The following is a 13,285-nucleotide window of genomic DNA, read 5'->3' on the forward strand; positions in this document are numbered from 1 at the left end:
AGAGAACATACGAGCATGGACAGATACAGACATGTTGCCAGGGTAACAACACAAAGGATGAATAAAGATGCAGTTTTCTTTGGTTTAGAAATAACAGTGCTTTGTATAATTTCCATTGTCCAGATCAACTTTGAATAAAGAAACTGTTTAGAGCCACAACATTTTTATGTACTGTAGGTATGTGAAATGTATCTAGCAAGAAACACAAATTAAGTTATATTTTCCTATATTCTCTTCTGAGTAGTCAGTCGAAAGAAAGCATATTTAAAACAGAAAGAAAGATCACTTACAACATTGCCATAACAAGTGAATGAATGACAAAAATAGCAACTTACTTCAATGTCAGATAATTATAATTATGTCCATAACCTTTTTTGTTAAATTTAGCTAGAATTTAGCAGGTTTGGCAGGTTATTTCTGTTTTCTGTGTTTTTTAAAGTATATATTTATATGTTTGTGTATTTATATACTGCACTGACCTGCTGTGGTTTTTGATATTTTTCTTCCCAGCAGTCCAGGTGACATCAAATGAGAATTCACTAAGAGCGCATTATCATTAAGAAACATGTGGATTGCATCACTCAATGAAGCTGTATTTTGTGTCATCGTTTGTCTTTACATTTATTGGAAACCCATTAGAATTAAAACATACTGCACTGGTCATGTGATCTAATTTCCTGAACCCAGAGGGAGTAAATCAATACCATGTGGATGTTTATGCATTCAGATGTGCCGTCCAAAAGGAAAGCGCTGCTGTCTGTCCTGTAATTGAAAAGGTGAGTCAACAAATGTATTTAAGCAGACCTGTGGTTATTCCATCACATGCTGGGATGATTCAACAGAGTCTGTGGATTAAACATGGCCTGCAGATAGAGATAGTGAGAACATTATCTATTAAAACATGCATGGATTTTGCGTGCACACACACACAAACACACTCACACACACACACACACACACGTAGGAGCTTCAGCACATGTCCTGTTGAATTCCTGAAGATATGAAGGTCAATAATGCTGCACATGCTGCTGCTCCACCAATGCATGAATGGAATAATAAAGATACAGCAACATCTTTCACAGACAGCCTGCTGAAACGTTAATATTTAACAAACTTAATACTGTCATCTTTAATGAGATCTCTGTTGTTTCTGTTTTTTTGTGTTTACTGTCATGCAACTAAAAATGTAATTATCTTCAGTACTATTTTAGTTTTATTCACATATTTATACCGCTATAGTGTTTATTAATATATAATTAATATAAATATTTACTCTGCTTTGAACAATGCTAAACAACACACTTCAGCCGTGACTTATTTACAAAACAGCACGGGCTCTTGTACCTTATTGCTTATGTAACTTTTTGAAAATTTAATTATTTAATCATTTCAGTTTCAGTTTTAGTAATTTAGGTGCTTTTGTCAATTTTTTAGTTTACATTTTAGTAATTTTGCTATGTGCTTTTGCATTTTTAGTTTACGTTTCAATACTTTTGCTATACATGCTTTTGCAATTTTTAGCTTAAATTTTAGTAATTTAGTGTGTCTTTTTTAGTCTTTAGGTTAGGTTTTGATAATTCTGCTATTTGTTTTTATCTTTTTTGTTCATATTTTTGTGAATTTGCAACAACATCTTATAATTTTTCAAATTTTTTTGTTAACATTTTTGTAAATTAATGATTTAGTAATTTTGCTGCATTGTAATTTTTATGGTTTTCTGTTTTCATCATTTTGCCATGGGCTTTTGCATTTTTGTTTATGTGTTCGTAATTCTGCTATGTTTGGACATATTTCTAATTGTCAGTTCAAGTTTGAGTAATTTTGCTATGTGCTTTTCTTCTTTTTTGTTTTAGTAATTTTGCTGGTTTATAATTTTTCAAAATTTGTATTCATTTTCTGTAATTTTGCTATGGACTTTTTCATGTTTTCATTTCTAGTTTGTTATAATAATTTTGCTGTACTTTTATATATTGTTTTGTTTTAGTTTACATTTTAGTAATTTTCCTACATGCTTTTGTCATTCTACTTTCTCTTTAGTAATTTTAGAACTTATTTCAGTTATACATTTCAGATGTTCTGTTTTTAATTGTGAATCTAACATTATATTTTATTTCAGCTTTATTTTACTTAAAATAATTCTGAATACTTTTCATTTTAGAAATGAAAAACAACACTGGTTATGTTAGTAGTATAATAAACCCCTGATCACCTGGAATCGCCCCTCGTCTCCAGAGCATCATCACAGTTGTGATTGTTGAGTGAAATCACCGCAGCAGATCTTTCACCTGCATTCACAGTCACTCTGTACTGTTCCTCCAATCTCCCTATTCTGAGTTAACGCCTACACATGCCAGCGTAATGAATGAGAATCAGTGAAGCGCTGAAGCTTAAAAGACCGAACCCAGATGCAGTGGACTGGCGTGCGTCCAGCCCTGGCTGTGAACTCCACACTGGCAGCAGCAAATCCAATTAGAGAAGTGAAAGTCATCTCCGACCTGAGCCAGATCTCCAGCCAGCCCTGTTTCCCCCGCTATGCATCAACACAAAAATAAAAAGAAGCCAGAGTTAGTTATTCTGAGGATAAAATTATAATTGGCAAGGAATGAACAAACAGTTTCATACAGAGTGTTGTCCGGCGGAGGCCTGATCTTATTTGGACTGCTTCCTCCTCATGTCCTGCCATATGTAAACTCATTATTGAATCAGACTTACAGTATTTGAAGAGCAGGAATTAAATCTGGAGAGCAGCGAGAGAAATTTAATGGACAAACTGGGCATCTGTGAAGTCTTGAGGATTGTTATCCTTCACAGAAACACTAATTCTCTGCAGTGATCTTCTGTCAGTCGCATGGCTTCTGTCCTCTTTTGTTAGAGATGCAAATTTGACTGCGAGAATTAGTTGCCTGGCATCACTTTTACTGAGAATAAATTACTTCTGCATCAACAGTTCATTCAACGCTCTCTGTAGGTTTTTGGATCCCATTAATTAGCTTGAATGTACGTATTAATTCCTAGAAATGCAGGTTTCTGTTTCTGTTCTGTAAGTCTTTGCCCCCTTCCTGTTTTTAAGATTATTATTAATATATATATATATATATATATTTTGCATATTTGTCCTACTTGAAGGATTCAGATCGAACTAATTGTAGTATTACACAAAGATGACCCAAGTAAATACAAAGTTTTGAAATAATGATTTCATTTATTGAGGGAATAAAGCTGTAACAGCTGACTGTTGCTATGATCTTTTTATTAAATGCTGTGTTGATTTTACGCCCGGAGTAATGGGCAAATGTTTTTAGCAAATGTGAGATGAGCCTTTGTGTTCTTTTTGGTCAGTAGTAACTTTTGCCTTGGAGCTCTCCCACGATGCTGTTTTTTTCCCAGTCTCTTTCTTATTGTTGAATCATGAGCATTGACTTTAATTGAGGCGAGTGAGACCTGTAGCTCTTTAGATGCTGTTCTGTGCTCTTTTATGACCTCCTGGATGAGTCATCACTGCACTCCTGGAGTAAATTTGGTGGACCTGCCACTCCTGAGAAGGTTCTCCACTGTTCCATGTTTTCTCCATTTGTGGATAATGGCTCTGACTGTGGTTCACTGGAGTCCCGAAGCTTTAGAAATGGCTTTATAAGATTAATTCCATCTGTTCTTGAATTTCTTCAGTTTTCGGCAGGATGTGTTGCTCTTTAAGCATGCATCACTTTGTCAGACAGATTCTATTTAAGTGATTTCTTGATTCAACAGGTCTGGCAGTAATCAGGGTGTGGCCAGTGAAATTTAACTCACCTTTCTAAAATAACGTGTTTTATCACAGTTCTTTCATGATTTAACAAGAGGGGGCAATTAATTTTTCACGTAGGGCCAGGTTGTTTTGGAAAGCTTTTGAACATAGACTTCATAGTGCATGATCCTAACTGAAATTTTTATAATTCATGACTGAAAACATTTTGTAACATGATATTGATGTACCGTTTACATGGTAATGCAATGTCTGATTTTAAAATGGGTTTTAAAGGATGATTTTTTAAGTTTCAGTCGATATATAATTTCTGATGATTTCTAAAATGTGATAGAGAAAAAGGCAACGAAGAAGTCTTTTTTTTAAAACAAAGGTCAAAACTCCTTTTGTGATGTAGATTTTTGAGGGTGCACTCTTGTCATAAATTAATCTATAACTTTTCCTACATCATTTTTAACAAAAAACATTGGTAAAATATAAATTTGGGAGTCTTAGACCTTTCCAACGATATATAGTTTGTCAAGATTAGATTAGATTTAATTGTAATATAGTGAAGTAAATGTAGGCGTCCCGGGGTGACAGTTAAAGGGTTTAAATAAATTAAATACGGCATTTTTGTATCGAGTTGCATTAACTTAATATTAAAATGTGTTTGATGATCTTAATCTTTTAAGTGTGACAAATATGAAAAAAAACAACAAAAAAAAACCGGTTGGGGACAAAAACCTTTCAGCGCTGTGTATATATACTCACTGCATAATATATGAATCACTCTTTTGATCTACAGACTCTTGTAGGCCTTATTTGGCTCAATATTTCTAAAGCGAGAGGGTCTTTTTTCATGTTTGAGATGACAGTCACAGGTTTATGGCGACAGAAAGGATCCGCGTTTGGCCAGTCCAGCTAGTTGCTGTAAAGATAAGACTGGAGTAGGTGATTCAGAAACCTTCAAAATGAGAAATGATATCTGGATGCTTCACCGCCTGATAAGAGCTTCAGCGTTTGGGCATTTCATGGCTATTTTTCCCATCAGCCATGATAGACAGAGAGACGTGTCGCAGCACCTGAAGGGATTATTCCATCCAGATCTCTTTAACATTCAGTTTTCCAGCCTAATCCTGAATTTGAGCATGTATATTGGATTTCAGACAGTGGGAATTTATATAAAGCTCCTGTGAAGACATTGTTTTCCAAGATTATAGATTGGTTTTGAGATTCCAGCTTGAGAAATGTAAAATGCAACCATGATCGACAGGAAAACCCAAAAACAGCTCTGGTTCCTAAAATAGTTTTCCTAAAAAAAAAAGTGGCAATAACTCGCTCACAGTTTGCCATGATAAATGACTTAATGAAGTCTATTTTCAGCCACTGGCTAATAAATTGTTGATTTCACTCACCAGTGTTTAAGTTGGAGGCAAAAAGAGTTGTTCAAAGAGCTGATTGTCCCTAATAACTTTCATAGTATTTTTCCATACTACTGAAGTCAAAGGGGACTGTAAACGGTTGGTTTACCATATTGCCTGATTGCATGGGATTCACAATCATTGTAACCTACCCTCTTTTTAAAGGGATGCCTTGGTATTTAGACCTTTATGGCTTAATATAATGTTAATGATGTCTCTTACTGAAATATAGCAGAACAATAGTAGTAGAAAACCCATGAAAGATTTAAGTTATTAAAAAAAATCCATTGTTTTATACATATTTTGGACTATGGGGGACGCCATTATTTCAATGAGGTAAAATGGTTGCACTCGATGAGCTACTGCCGCATTTTACCAACTCTAAATGTTTAATTCAACTCAATTCAATTCACGTTTATTTGTATAGCACTTTTCACGAAACAAATCATTGCAAAGCATCTTTACAGAAAATGTTAGTTTCTATTTTAAAGTTTCTACATTATATTTAGTAGCTTATCAGTGGTGACTATGTCAAGTTGACATAGTTGTTCAAAACAACTTACTAGACTTTTGTTGCTTTGCTATATTTTGGGAAAACATTTCCAGGTATGTGGTAACCGTTTCAGACTATATAAAACGATGGTTTAATTAAAAGGCACCAGAATACAGGAAATTGCATCTAGTCCAGTAAATCTTTTCTAGGTGAGGAACAACACACATTTTATTTATTTTGCTTCCGGTGCCCATGCTTGATTGACATATTTAAGTCGAGGACTACTCATGTACACATGAGAAGGAATGCATGATGTCCTGAAGGAACAAAGATGAAAGAAAATAAAGCTGCTCGAATGCATTTCATCTGCAGTGTTTGTCGTTCTGGGAACAATGCTGGCTGTCATGGTGCGAACGCTGCCCACTGAAGCATGACTTCCGGATTGTCAAAGCCTTCGGAAAACAAGACCCGGCTTTTCCCTACACAAGCCTGGGAGACGTGCATGGATCCGGACCGTCAGGATCACAGGACTCAATGAAGTCCAGACAGGCTGACCGATCAACCGTGGGATAAACAGATGAGGGACATGAAACAACCAGAGCAATAGAACGGGAATAAAGTTGTGTTTAGCTGTAATAGAAAAAGCGAAGCATTTATGCTGATAAAAAGGCTCTTTTTGGGGAAAAAATTAACTGTTTACTCACTTGTTTGGATTGAGTGCAAAAGTTAATGTCACTTTCTCAACAGCTTTGTTTCTGAAAGATTGTAAAAACTGCTTAAAAAATTATTAATGAAGCATGTTTTACAGTTTTTCATGATTTAATTGAAAATTTAATTCAATGTGATACTTGCTGTTACCTAATACTATTAAAATTATGTAGGCAATTTAAATAAAGCTTTTAAAATTTAAATAAAATTAAAACAATGTTAATTTACTCACTCTCAGGACATCCAAGCTGTAGGTGATTTTTAAATATATAATGTATACACACACACACACACACACACACAAACACATACATATATATATATATTACTTGACTGAAAGACTGAAAAAATGACAAAATCATGTGACAAAATGACAAGAACTTAAACTACATAAACTAAAGATACAAAAACAAAAGCTAATTAAAAATATTAATAACTGATCATATAATATAAATAATAATAAAATCACACTAATGTACATCACCTAAATTATATTGCATATTTTATGTTATGTTGTTCCATTATACATATAAAGTTATAATTTTTTTTAAATAGTGGAAATAAAAAAAAAATCTGTTGACAATAACTCACAATGATCCTGTAACAGAATCAACATGAGGTCACTTCAGGGACACAAAAAACACCTTCAAGTGACACTGAAAGACAACCTTCAATGCATGATGTTTCTGCAGAGAATTCGAGAACAAACACAGGACAGAAAACACATCTGCAAACACTGGCTTTCTTCCGGATCATTATGTAGATCAGTCTGTGTTACAGCATCTATTCCCCAAATGTAATTTTCAGTACTTCAGAACTGAACGATTGTAAATGTTAGAGAAGACTAATGCTTACTGCGAGTCAATAAATACCTGTGTTTGCATTGCCATAATTCAGCCGCTCATTACGTCTGTGTCGAGCGTTTCTTTAAAGCAGGATTAAAAACCGAAGGTTTTTACACAGTCATCAGAATCGGTTCTGTTTGGCCACGTGAACAGTAAATGATGGCCAAGAGGAGGAGATCTTTGTGAAGCACTGGGGTAACAGACAGTTTAGCTGCTGATTTCTCTATTGATTGGTTTGAGAGAGAATATTTGCTGAGCTAAACCACTGTAATTACAAATCCTGCTGGCAAACTCGGAGTCCATCATCAGGCCTAAAATAAGAGGCTTCAGGGACCCATTTATCAGGGATCCTGAATAAAACCACAAACCCACTCACTCTTAGAAAAAAGTGTTTATTGGGGTTCAATATAGAACCATAGGGTTCTTTACTCAACTCCAAAGAACCTTTTATGCTAAAAAGGTTCTATAATGACAAGAAAGAACCCTTTTGGCACAAAGGTTCTTTAGGCTATTATTCATTCATATATTACATTATTCTGCAACATTTTTTATTTGTAATTAAATTATTGTTTTTAGTAACTGATTTTTGGAGAAAAACTGAAATGGCACTCTTCGTGTGATATTGATTAACTACATAAAATTATATAAATATTTACATTTTCTAACCCCCATATCTTGAATTTTGTGATCATTCACATGCATTCATAAATGCATTTTAAAACACCGAATAATGCAGTGAAAGAACGCACTCAAAATGCACATGCGCCACACCCACTAGTATGACTTCATCATGTAACTTTACATTAGCCTAGATGCGTGCACTTTTTAGGCATTTGTTTAGTTTTTGAAAACACTTGTTAAAAGGCACATCATTAAAACAAAGAATACGAGTTCACATATCACACCTAAACACGCGTGGAAAACGTAATTAGAACTAGCTACTAAATTAGTTAAAAATGCCCTATCCATATACATCTATGATTCGCGAACCCCAAACTGACTCAAATGATTTGCGAACCTGCTCCAAACTTCCAAACTGACTCAAATGATTCGCGAACCTGCTCTGAACTCCCGAAATGACTCAAATGATTCACGCTTTGAACTCCCAAACTGATTCAAATGATCCGCGAAGCCGCTCCGAACTCCCGAACTGACTCAAATGATTCGCGAACCCGCTCCGAACTCCAAAACTGACTCAAATGATTCACGCTCCGAACTCCCAAGCTGACCCAAATGATTCTCGAACCCACTCCGAACTCCTGAACTGACTTAAATGATTCGCGAACCCCAAACTGACTCAAATGATTCGCCAACCTGCTCCAAACTCCCAAACTGACTCAAATTAGCGAACCAGCTCCGAACTCCCGAACTGACTTAAATGATTCACGCTCCGAACTCCCGAACTGATTCAAATGATTTGCGATCCCCAAACTGACTCAAATGATTCTGGAAAAACGAGTGCGTGTCGCTTCCATTATGAGCGCACATACCGTGCGCCTACATTTGAAATAACGAACTTGAGTGCGCAAAAGACGCGATATGTGAACGGCCCCTTACTTATAGCCTTGTTTGCTGCTCTTTAATTTCCTTCTTTGTCATTTATCTGAAATTATGTACCACAACTTAACAGTTTTGCTTTATGGATTACATTTTTTTTATTTGTTGAACACCAAACATAGACAAAAAGAAGTAATAAACTCATTATTTTTATTAATTTTACAAAGTAAACAATTTGTTTGCATTTGTGTGAGCATATTCACGCAGCGCTGTCTCGCGAGTGCAGTGCACGTTTTTGAATTCCAACGGTCGAGAGGAGACTGATCCCCATCTGCTGATTTAAATTGATGGTCTGACGGAAATATTGTTGTGGTAAGTCAGATAAATACATTTTTTTAAAAGTAATTTACTTTTTATAAGCTTTAAACCAATTAGTAATTAAGTTGTAAATGTTTCTACAGCGGATTTACACTAAAACACTAAAGAGCCTGTGAGCTGACTCAAATGATCCGCGAAGCCGCTCCGAACTCCCGAACTGACTCAAATGATTCGCGAACCCGCTCCGAACTCCAAAACTGACTCAAATGATTCACGCTCCGAACTCCCAAGCTGACCCAAATGATTTGCGAACCTACTCCGAACTCCTGAACTGACTTAAATGATTCGCGAACACAAACTGACTCAAATGATTCGCCAACCTGCTCCAAACTCCCAAACTGACTCAAATTAGCGAACCAGCTCCGAACTCCCGAACTGACTCAAATGATTCACGCTCCGAACTCCCGAACTGATTCAAATGATTTGCGATCCCCAAACTGACTCAAATGATTCTGGAAAAACGAGCGCGTGTCGCTTCCATTATGAGCGCACATACCGTGCGCCTACATTTGAAATAACGAACTTGAGTGCGCAAAAGACGCGATATGTGAACGGCCCCTTACTTATAGCTTTGTTTGCTGCTCTTTAATTTCCTTCTTTGTCATTTATCTGAAATTATGTACCACAACTTAACAGTTTTGCTTTATGGATTAAATTTTTTTTATTTGTTGAACACCAAACATAGACAAAAAGAAGTAATAAACTCATTATTTTTATAAATTTTACAAAGTAAACAATTTGTTTGCATTTGTGTGAGCATATTCACGCAGCGCTGTCTCGCGAGTGCAGTGCACGTTTTTGAATTCCAACGGTCGAGAGGAGACTGATCCCCATCTGCTGATTTAAATTGATGGTCTGACGGAAATATTGTTGTGGTAAGTCAGATAAATAAATTTTTTTAAAAGTAATTTACTTTTTATAAGCTTTAAACCAATTAGTAATTAAGTTGTAAATGTTTCTACAGCGGATTTACACTAAAACACTAAAGAGCCTGTGAGCTGACTCAAATGATCCGCGAAGCCGCTCCGAACTCCCGAACTGACTAAAATGATTCGCGAACCCGCTCCGAACTCCAAAACTGACTCAAATGATTCACGCTCCGAACTCCCAAGCTGACCCAAATGATTTGCGAACCCACTCCGAACTCCTGAACTGACTTAAATGATTCGCGAACACAAACTGACTCAAATGATTCGCCAACCTGCTCCAAACTCCCAAACTGACTCAAATTAGCGAACCAGCTCCGAACTCCCGAACTGACTCAAATGATTCACGCTCCGAACTCCCGAACTGATTCAAATGATTTGCGATCCCCAAACTGACTCAAATGATTCTGGAAAAACGAGCGCGTGTCGCTTCCATTATGAGCGCACATACCGTGCGCCTACATTTGAAATAACGAACTTGAGTGCGCAAAAGACGCGATATGTGAACGGCCCCTTACTTATAGCCTTGTTTGCTGCTCTTTAATTTCCTTCTTTGTCATTTATCTGAAATTATGTACCACAACTTAACAGTTTTGCTTTATGGATTAAATTTTTTTTATTTGTTGAACACCAAACATAGTCAAAAAGAAGTAATAAACTCATTATTTTTATTAATTTTACAAAGTAAACAATTTGTTTGCATTTGTGTGAGCATATTCACGCAGCGCTGTCTCGCGAGTGCAGTGCACGTTTTTGAATTCCAACGGTCGAGAGGAGACTGATCCCCATCTGCTGATTTAAATTGATGGTCTGACGGAAATATTGTTGTGGTAAGTCAGATAAATAAATTTTTTTTAAAGTAATTTACTTTTTATAAGCTTTAAACCAATTAGTAATTAAGTTGTAAATGTTTCTACAGCGGATTTACACTAAAACACTAAAGAGCCTGTGAGCTGACTCAAATGATTCGTGAAACCGCTCTGAACTCCCGAACTTATTCAAATGATTCGCGATCCCCAAACTGACTCAAATGATTCGCGATCCCACGCCGAACTCCCGAAATGACTCAAATGATTCGCGAATCCGCTCCGAACTCCCAAACTGACCCAAATGATTCGCGATCCCGCTTTGAACTCCCAAACTGACTCAAATGATTCACGATCCCGCTCCGAACTCCCGAACTGATTCAAATGATTCGCGATCCCCAAACTGACTCAAATGATTCGCGAACCCGCTACGAACTCCCGAACTGATTCAAATGATCCCGCGATTCAAATGATATGCGTTATGGTCTATTTTTAAACACTATTTTGTTTAAGTCAGACCAGCACAAACTGAATATTGTTTATCACAAGCACTTCTGAAATAAATAACAAAACACCTGAATAATATATTCAGAAAACTAAAGTGGCTTCAGCATAATAAAAGCTGTTGTGTTGAGCCCTTAAAAATGTTCCTTTCACAGCTTAAGTATGAAAACTATCAACAATGGACAACATAACACAAAACATTTTGAAATAAATAAATGAAAGCAATCTGAATTATTCAGAATCAATTTAATGCTGTTTAAAAATGAAATCTATGTTATCATGCTAAGGAGCTGACTGAAAGCCGGCGACTCCACTGTAGAGACAGGCTGCATGTTTTCAACAATGTTTCACCTGTATGAGAAAAACATACAGAGAATCACTTAAGACACTTTGCTGTAGACCCATTCCACATAATAATATTCATTAAAACTGTTAACACGTATAGGAGCTTGCTGCATGAATCCGTGATTAGGCTACAGTTTACAAATCCATGAGAACGGATTGCGAAAGTGTGCGCACAGATTATGAATTTGTGGGTACAGATTAAAAAACCAAGGGCACGGTTTACAAAATCTGAGCACAAGGATTGGAAATTCGTGGGCTAGGATAGGACATTCGAACCAGAAAGACACATCTTATATTTGACTAAAAGGTTTTTGTCTTTATGCTCAACTAAAGTGAAATAATGACTCAAATGATTCGCGAACCCGCTCCGTACTCCCGAACTGATTCAAATGATTCGCGATCCCCAAACTGACTCAAATGATTCGCGATCCCGCTCAGAACTCCCGAAATGACTCAAATGATTCGCGAACCCGCTCTGAACTCCCAAACCGACTCAAATGATTCGCGATCCCGCTTTGAACTCCCAAACTGCTCAAATGATTCGCGATCCCGCTCCGAACTCCCGAACTGATTCAAATGATTCACGATCCCCAAACTGACTCAAATGATTCGCGAACCCACTTTGAACTCCCAAACTGACTAAAATGATTCGCGAACCCGCTACGAACTCCCGAACTGATTCAAATGATTCGCGATCCCCAAACTGACTCAAATGATTCGCGATCCCGCTCCAAACTCCCGAAATGACTCAAATGATTCGCGAACCCGCTCCGAACTCCCAAACTGACTCAAATGATTCGCGATCTCGTTTTGAACTCCCAAACTGCTCAAATGATTCGCGATCCCGCTCCGAACTCCCGAACTGATTCAAATGATTCGAGATCCCCAAACTGACTCAAATGATTCGCGAACCCACTTTGAACTCCCAAACTGACTCAAATGATTCGCGAACCCGCTACGAACTCCCGAACTGATTCAAATGATTCGCGATCCCCAAACTGACTCAAATGATTCGCGATCCCGCTCCAAACTCCCGAAATGACTCAAATGATTCGCGAACCCGCTCCGAACTCCCAAACTGACTCAAATGATTCGCGATCTCGCTTTGAACTCCCAAACTGCTCAAATGATTCGCGATCCCGCTCCGAACTCCCGAACTGATTCAAATGATTCGCGATCCCCAAACTGACTCGAATGATTCACGAACCCACTTTGAACTCCCAAACTGACTCAAATGATTCGCGAACCCGCTACGAACTCCCGAACTGATTCAAATGATTCGCGATCCCCAAACTGACTCAAATGATTCGCGATCCCGCTCCGAACTCCCGAAATGACTCAAATGATTCGCGAACCCGCTCCTAACTCCCAAACTGACTCAAATGATTCGCGATCTCGCTTTGAACTCCCAAACTGCTCAAATGATTCGCGATCCCGCTCCGAACTCCCGAACTGATTCAAATGATTCGCGATCCCCAAACTGACTCGAATGATTCGCGAACCCACTTTGAACTCCTAAACTGACTCAAATGATTCGCGAACCCGCTACGAACTCCCGAACTGATTCAAATGATTCGTGATCCCCAAACTGACTCAAATGATTCGCGATCCCGCTCCGATCTCCCGAAATGACTCAAA

At 37.3% G+C, this 13,285-nt stretch overlaps 2 long non-coding RNA genes across 2 annotated transcripts in view; one reads left to right on the forward strand and one right to left on the reverse strand.

Moving 5' to 3' along the window:
- Positions 1 to 556: 556 nt before the first annotated feature.
- Positions 557 to 13,285, reverse strand: part of LOC132127852 (uncharacterized) — an 83,522-nt gene continuing 70,793 nt past the window's right edge. The window contains exons 2-3 of the long non-coding RNA XR_009427608.1: positions 2,210 to 2,530; positions 557 to 863 (exon numbers count right to left, since the gene is read on the reverse strand). This is a non-coding gene — a long non-coding RNA (uncharacterized LOC132127852). The remainder of the gene's footprint in view (positions 864 to 2,209; positions 2,531 to 13,285) is intronic.
- Positions 10,655 to 13,285, forward strand: part of LOC132127715 (uncharacterized) — a 44,139-nt gene continuing 41,508 nt past the window's right edge. The window contains exon 1 of the long non-coding RNA XR_009427582.1: positions 10,655 to 10,822. This is a non-coding gene — a long non-coding RNA (uncharacterized LOC132127715). The remainder of the gene's footprint in view (positions 10,823 to 13,285) is intronic.

This window comes from Carassius carassius, chromosome 45 (assembly GCF_963082965.1).
Source record: "Carassius carassius chromosome 45, fCarCar2.1, whole genome shotgun sequence".
Taxonomy (NCBI): Eukaryota; Metazoa; Chordata; class Actinopteri; order Cypriniformes; family Cyprinidae; genus Carassius; species Carassius carassius.